The sequence below is a fragment of the Nematolebias whitei genome, chromosome 18 (assembly GCF_014905685.2).
Source record: "Nematolebias whitei isolate Nwh7 chromosome 18, NemWhi1, whole genome shotgun sequence".
In the NCBI taxonomy this organism is placed as follows: domain Eukaryota; kingdom Metazoa; phylum Chordata; class Actinopteri; order Cyprinodontiformes; family Rivulidae; genus Nematolebias; species Nematolebias whitei.
This window is the reverse complement of record NC_056515.1, coordinates 8,803,383-8,810,107: the sequence shown is the minus strand read 5'-3', so window position 1 is coordinate 8,810,107 and position 6,725 is coordinate 8,803,383. Positions and strand designations below refer to the sequence as shown.

General features: G+C 49.0%; 1 protein-coding gene across 1 annotated transcript in view; it reads right to left on the bottom strand.

Moving 5' to 3' along the window:
- Positions 1-6,725, bottom strand: part of LOC119425022 (disabled homolog 2-interacting protein) — a 217,406-nt gene that overhangs the window by 43,391 nt on the left and 167,290 nt on the right. The gene's annotated exons all lie outside the window — the stretch shown is intronic.

The following is a 6,725-nucleotide window of genomic DNA, read 5'->3' as shown; positions in this document are numbered from 1 at the left end:
GATTTTTGTGGTGGTGATTTTGGTCCATTATACGGGGTTCGTTACAGAACTACCGGGCCATTATGGATCACTCACCACCAGCAGGTTGGCGCTCAGAGGTTGAGGGAGCTATCGGTAAAATAACCTCAGACATGCAGAACATGTCCCGCAGGTTGGACAACTTAAACTCACAGGATCAGCAACATAATTCAGCCATGACCACGCATTATGTTGAATCCAATAGGGAACCTCGTCTGACTCCGCCCGAATTGTTCTCAGGGACTCCTGATCAGTGTAGACCTTTTATCACGCAATGTGAGATCCATTTTGAGTTACAACCGTCATCTTTTCCCTCAGAAAAATCCAAGGTCGCTTATATGATCTCTCTTCTCGCTGGGCAAGCTAAGAAGTGGGGCACTGCTGAATGGCAGAAAAACTCTACTAACATTTATTCTCTACAGGCCTTCACCAGGGAGCTCTGTAGGGTTTTTGACCCAGTCTTGCCAGAACGTGAGGCTGCCAGACGGTTGTTTGACATTCACCAAGGTAATCGCAGGGTGACCGATTACATTATCGACTTCCACGCCATTGCCTCAGGAAGCCATTGGAACGAGGAGGCTCTTACTGATGCCTTTTATAGGGGTCTAACGGACGAGATCAAAGATGAACTTGCTACTAAACGTTATCCTGACTCCCTACAGGACCTTGAGGATTTGGCCACCAGGGTGGACTTAAGGCTGGTCGAACGAGCCAGAGAACGAGGAACAAAGACTTCCCCGGCGACTAAACTGGTCAGTGAGTTTCGACCCCCTCCATGATCTCTCATCTCACCGATTGTTTCTTCTCCTCTGTTGGCAGAGGAACCCATGCAGTTGGGCAGAAGCCGCCTTACTGAGACTGAACGTGAGAGGAGACGGAGAGGACATCTTTGTTTTTATTGTGGAGGGGCTGGTCACATCAACGCCAAGTGTCCGGTAAAAGGGGTCGCTCAGTAGATGAGAGGAGATATCTACTGAGCCAGGTCAGCACCAGCAAACTCTCCTCACCTTTCACCATATCCGCCGATCTGATCACCTCCGGCAAATCTCAGGTCTCTATTAAAGCTTTCATTGATTCTGGGGCTGATACTGAATTCATTGACCATGACTTTGCTGTAACAGCAGGTATCCGTTTTTGTTCAACCCCCCACAAACTGTCAGTAGTGGCCTTAGATGGTCATCCTTTAAACTCTTTTTCTTTGGTTACTGAACCAGTTTTATTGTGTTTAGGGGGTAACCATAAGGAAGAGATATCCTTTGTGGTCATCAAATCTCCCCAAGCTCCGGTGGTCTTAGGAACCACATGGTTAATTAAACATAATCCCCATCTAGACTGGAGGAGGGGAGAGATTTTAGGGTGGTCAGATGATTGTTTATCTACATGTCTTTTTGATGCTGTGGTCCCTGTCGAAACGGTAGATACGAATGTGACATATGATTCAGATATATCTAATGTGCCCCGAGAGTATCACGACCTTAAGAAGGTCTTTAATAAAACTAAGGCCACCTCGCTTCCCCCTCACCGTCCGTACGACTGTGGTATTGATCTTATTCCAGGGTCTACTCCTCCTAGAGGAGCTCTGTACTCTCTCTCAGTCCCAGAACAAGCCACCATGAGAGAGTACATTCAGGGGTCCCTGAAATCTGGCATCATCCGCCCTTCCGCCTCTCCTGCCGGTGCTGGGTTCTTTTTTGTTAAAAAGAAGGACGGGTCTCTGCGTCCTTGCATAGATTTCAGAGGACTTAACAAAATTACTATTAAGAACAAATATCCTCTTCCCCTTATGTCCACTGCTTTTGACCTTATCCAGGGGGCTAACATTTTCACCAAATTAGATCTAAGGAATGCCTATCACTTGGTCCGCATCAGAGAGGGGGACGAGTGGAAGACGGCTTTTAATACCCCCGATGGGCACTATGAGTATTTGGTAATGCCATTTGGGCTAACCAACGCACCGGCCGTGTTTCAGACTTTAGTGAATGACGTGTTAAGAGACATGGTCGGCAAATTTGTTTTCGTGTATCTTGATGATATTCTTGTGTTTTCTAAGAACATTATTTCTCATCGTAAACAAGTGAGATCTGTTCTCACCCGCCTGTTACAGAATGGACTATATGTTAAGGCTGAGAAATGTGAATTTCATGTCTCTTCCACATCATTCCTTGGTTTTGTTGTGTCCCCCAATAGGATCGAGATGGATTCCAGCAAGGTCTCTGCTGTGGTGGATTGGCCCGTTCCTAAGGACCGCAAACAGCTTCAACGTTTCTTGGGGTTTGCTAATTTCTATAGACGTTTTATCAAGGGCTACAGTATCATCGCTAAACCCCTTCATGAACTCACTTCTACCAAGTCTCGTTTTTCCTGGTCCACTGCAGCAGAGACCGCATTTACCGAACTTAAGAGACTTTTTGTTTCTGCTCCCATCCTGCAGTCCCCCAATCCAGAGGAGCCGTTTGTAGTGGAGGTGGACGCTTCCAGCATTGGTGCGGGGGCGGTTCTTAGTCAGCGCAATAAGGACGGGCGTCTTCACCCTTGCGCCTTCTTCTCCCGCAGCCTTTCCCCGGCAGAAAGGAATTATGATGTTGGGGACAGAGAGCTGCTTGCTGTTAAGCTCGCTCTGGAGGAGTGGCGTCACTGGCTGGAGGGTTCCAGGTTCCCGTTCCAGGTATGGACTGACCACAAGAACCTGGAATATCTCAGGTCCGCTCGTCGCCTTAATCCTCGTCAGGCCAGGTGGGCCTTGTTTTTTTCTCGATTTAATTTCACCCTCTCTTATCGACCCGGGGAGAAAAATGTAAAGCCCGATGCCCTGTCTCGCATTTTGGAGGAGGATAATTCCCCCTCAGCTCAGGAGGAGAATTTTATCCTTCCTGAGAGTGCCCGCCTGGCCATCACCCAGTTAGAGCAGGACCTGAGAGACCTCAGCCAGACACGTCCTCCTCCAGCTAACTGTCCACCTGATCGTTTATATGTTCCACCCGATATGGTTAAACAGGTCATTTGTTTTTGTCACAACTCCCTGCTGTATTGTCACCCAGGTTTTGCCAAGACCCTTTTCATTGTCAGGTCCCAATTTTGGTGGGAGACCATGTCCAGGGACGTTCGCCTGTACGTTCGGTCTTGTCCAGCCTGTGCTCAGTCCAAGACCTCCAGACGATCTCCATCGGGACTTCTTCGCCCCCTTCCTTGCCCTTCACGTCCCTGGTCTCATATAGGCATAGACTTTGTAACTGGTCTCCCACCTTCTAACAATTTCACTGTCATCCTCACTATTGGCGATCGTTTCTCCAAAATGATTCATCTGGTCCCCCTCCATAAGTTATCGTCCTCTAAAGAACTGGCTCACGTCATGGCTCGTGAGGTTTTCAGGCTTCATGGGTTGCCTGTAGACATTGTTTCTGATCGGGGGCCTCAGTTTGTCTCCCACTTCTGGAAAGAGTTTTGTGATCTTCTGGGTATTTCCATTAGCCTCTCCTCGGGCTTCCACCCTGAGACGGACGGTCAGACTGAGAGGGCTAATCAGGAGGTGGAGGGCAAACTGAGGCTCCTCTGTCTTAACGACCCCGAGAAGTGGAGCTCTGCTCTCCCGTGGATCGAGCACGCCTTCAATTCCGTCCCTTCATCTGCCACTGGTCTGTCCCCTTTTTATACTGTTTTTGGTTTCCAACCGCCTGTTATCTCTGTTCAGGAGAGGGAGGCATCTGTTCCCTCGGCCCACCTCGCCGCTCTCCGTTGCCAGAGGGTGTGGAGGAGGGCCAAGACCGCCTTGCTTAAGTCACGTGCTGCCTACTGTAAAAAAAAGGCTGACCGCCATAGGACCCCCCAACCTGAGTATGCTGTGGGTCAGAAGGTGTGGCTCTCCACGAAGAACCTTCCCCTGAAGGTTGCTTCTCGCAAACTTGCCCCCCGCTTCATTGGTCCTTTCCCCATCTCCAAGGTCATTAACCCCGTGTCTGTTCGTCTTACTCTGCCCAAGTCCTTACGTGTCCACCCCTCTTTTCATGTTTCGTGTGTCAAACCTGTCTCCTCCTCCCATTTTCATTCCCCTGTTGCGTCCCCCCCTCCCGCCCGTCTGATCGATGGTTCACCGGCTTACACCATCCGCCGGCTCCTCCGTTCTAGACGGCGGGGTCGGGGTCTGCAGTATCTCATTGATTGGGAGGGGTACGGACCAGAGGAGCGGTCCTGGGTGCCTTCCCGTCACGTCCTGGATAAGCCCTTGATCCGGGACTTCCATCGCCTGCATCCTGAGCAACCTGGTGGAACGCCGGGAGGCGTTCCTTGAGGGGGGGATCTGTCACGAATCACGTCTGTCAGTTAGGTTTTTGTGTCACTCTGTTCACTTGTTTTGGTTCTGGGGATTTACTCTTTTGTTTTTCTTTCTCTGCATGTGGGTTGAGGTTTGTCTTCACTCCTAGTTTAACGTTGTCTTCACTGCAGCCAGCAGCGCTGATTGCGCTCAACTGGCTGCACCTGTCCTCCTCTCCCTTTATAAGCTCACTGCTGACTCTTTTTCGGTGCCCGGTAGTTGAACACTTTTAGTTAGTAAATACCTCGCGCTCATGACCACGCTCTGTCCCTGTCCTGTCCTCTCAAGTCCTTGTATTCCTGTTTTACTCGTTTCTGTCCTCCCGTCGTTTCCTGTTCCCTTCCTCTCGGCTCGACCTCCCGGCTTCTGGACCCACGGACCTCCTGACTTCGTCTCTCGTCTGCTCCTTGGATTATCTCGGCATCTGATCATCGGTTCTGACCCACGCCTGCTCGACCACGTCTCTCAGATCATCCCCACCAGCTCTACTCTCCACCACTCGCTTGTTTTGGATCACGCTCGGTGCTGGAGACACCAACTTATCCTGCAGACCTCGCTGCAAGCTTCAGCTGCTGCCGACTGTCGTCTCTCACCAGACCCAGCTCCTCCAGCAGTCATCCGGGTCAGCTGGACCCGCTTCAGCGCTTCAGAACCCCCATCATCACTGAGACGGTTAGTGGTTGTTTTTTCATCTGACTTTGTCTTCACTCTCGTCACTTGCACAACCACTAACCGTTCTCCATCTTTAGACTGTTCGTGTGGATCGGTGATTGGAACCTGGAACCGGTCCACAGTCTGCGAAAGCTTGCCGAGGTCCATCCTGCCGTTTTCATCAGTTAATAAACTTTATTTAATTGATTTTTGTGGTGGTGATTTTGGTCCATTATACGGGGTTCGTTACAGGTGTCTGGCTTTTGATGGCATCAGCGGACGCGAACAGCTTACGATCCAATTATATGGCAACATGGCTTGCCATACAATCACCAGCCGCATGCGGCCATTTGACTGCGCGCTGACCGGCCTTGAAAGGGGTTCAAAAAAGTTAAGTTAAGCTTCTGATGCTGCTCTCAGTGGACGTGCGTGACCGATGACCCAAACAGGTGAAATCCCAAAATATCCTCGCAGACATGTCAGAGCAGGGTCCATGCCTGAATAATGCAGAATGCAGGCAGAAGCAGGGGTTTAATGCACTTTGATGGCCATGAAAGGACAAACACTGCCTCAGCTCCGATCTTCTACCCCCTTTATTCAGCCGTGTACATCCACTGACCGTTAATAATTATATAAGCAGTCGAAGCTTAATTTAAAATGTCAGGGATTTTTCAGGTTTGGACCTGTAATTACTGTTAATTCATCGGGTCAAGTCGGGTCGGGTTCGGAAATGATGGCTACGGGCTGGGGCCGGGTTGGGTCGGATTTTTAGGGCCTGAATGCATCTCTAGTTAGATTTGGTTCAGAGGAGCTGCCTGTTTAATTCTCCATAGCTGTTGATTAAAGACGCCTCTTTAGTTACACCAAACCTTCCTGTAGTTGAAGAAATGGGATGTTGTCCCAGGAGTCACTGTAGCAACAACATGCAGCTTTTGTCTTTCTCAAAGAGATTATCATTTTATGTTTCATATGTTTAAATGTATTGGGGTCAGTGCTGATAAACATTAATAAGGACAACAGCTGTCTTTAATATCAGACACTCTTTGTGGTTGGTTTTCTGATCTGGTTATATTTTATTTTGTGGATAACTTTACAGATGAAACTATATTTTTTCAGTTAATATTTATATTATCCATGTCAGGTGTGTTATTTGTGTAGCCTAAAGACCAGAAGCAAACTCTGAGGATGTTTTTTGAGTATTAGAATGAATCAAAAGTATTTAATTAAACCTAGAATTCCTTGAAGGATTGCATGCCCCCTGATGCCCTGCTGTCAGGATTTTCGAGGCAGGAGCGAACCCAGTAGTGCAGACAGGGACTCAACTCAGCAGAATACAAAAATAGGTATTTAATGATAAATAAAGATACAAAATAACAGGCTGACGGGGCAGCAAAACTTACATAAACAGGAAGATAAGGCACGGGAAACTCAGGAGGACTCAGGGGACTCGGAAGACTCAGGGAACTCGGAAGACTCAGGGAACTCGGAAAACTCAGGGAACTCGGAAGACTCAGAGAACTCGGAAGACTCAGGGGAACACAGGAGACCCAACGAGTACGACGCCACAAAGAACAAGACTGACAGACGGCTTATATACAGGGACAAGACGAGACGTGATTACCAACAGCTGTGACGAGACAAGGGTGGCACTAATTGAACTAAAGAGAAAACACTAGGGAACACAGACACAAACCGGGCCACCAAATGGTACCATCCTTACAGTACCCCCCCCCCCCCCCCCCCCCCC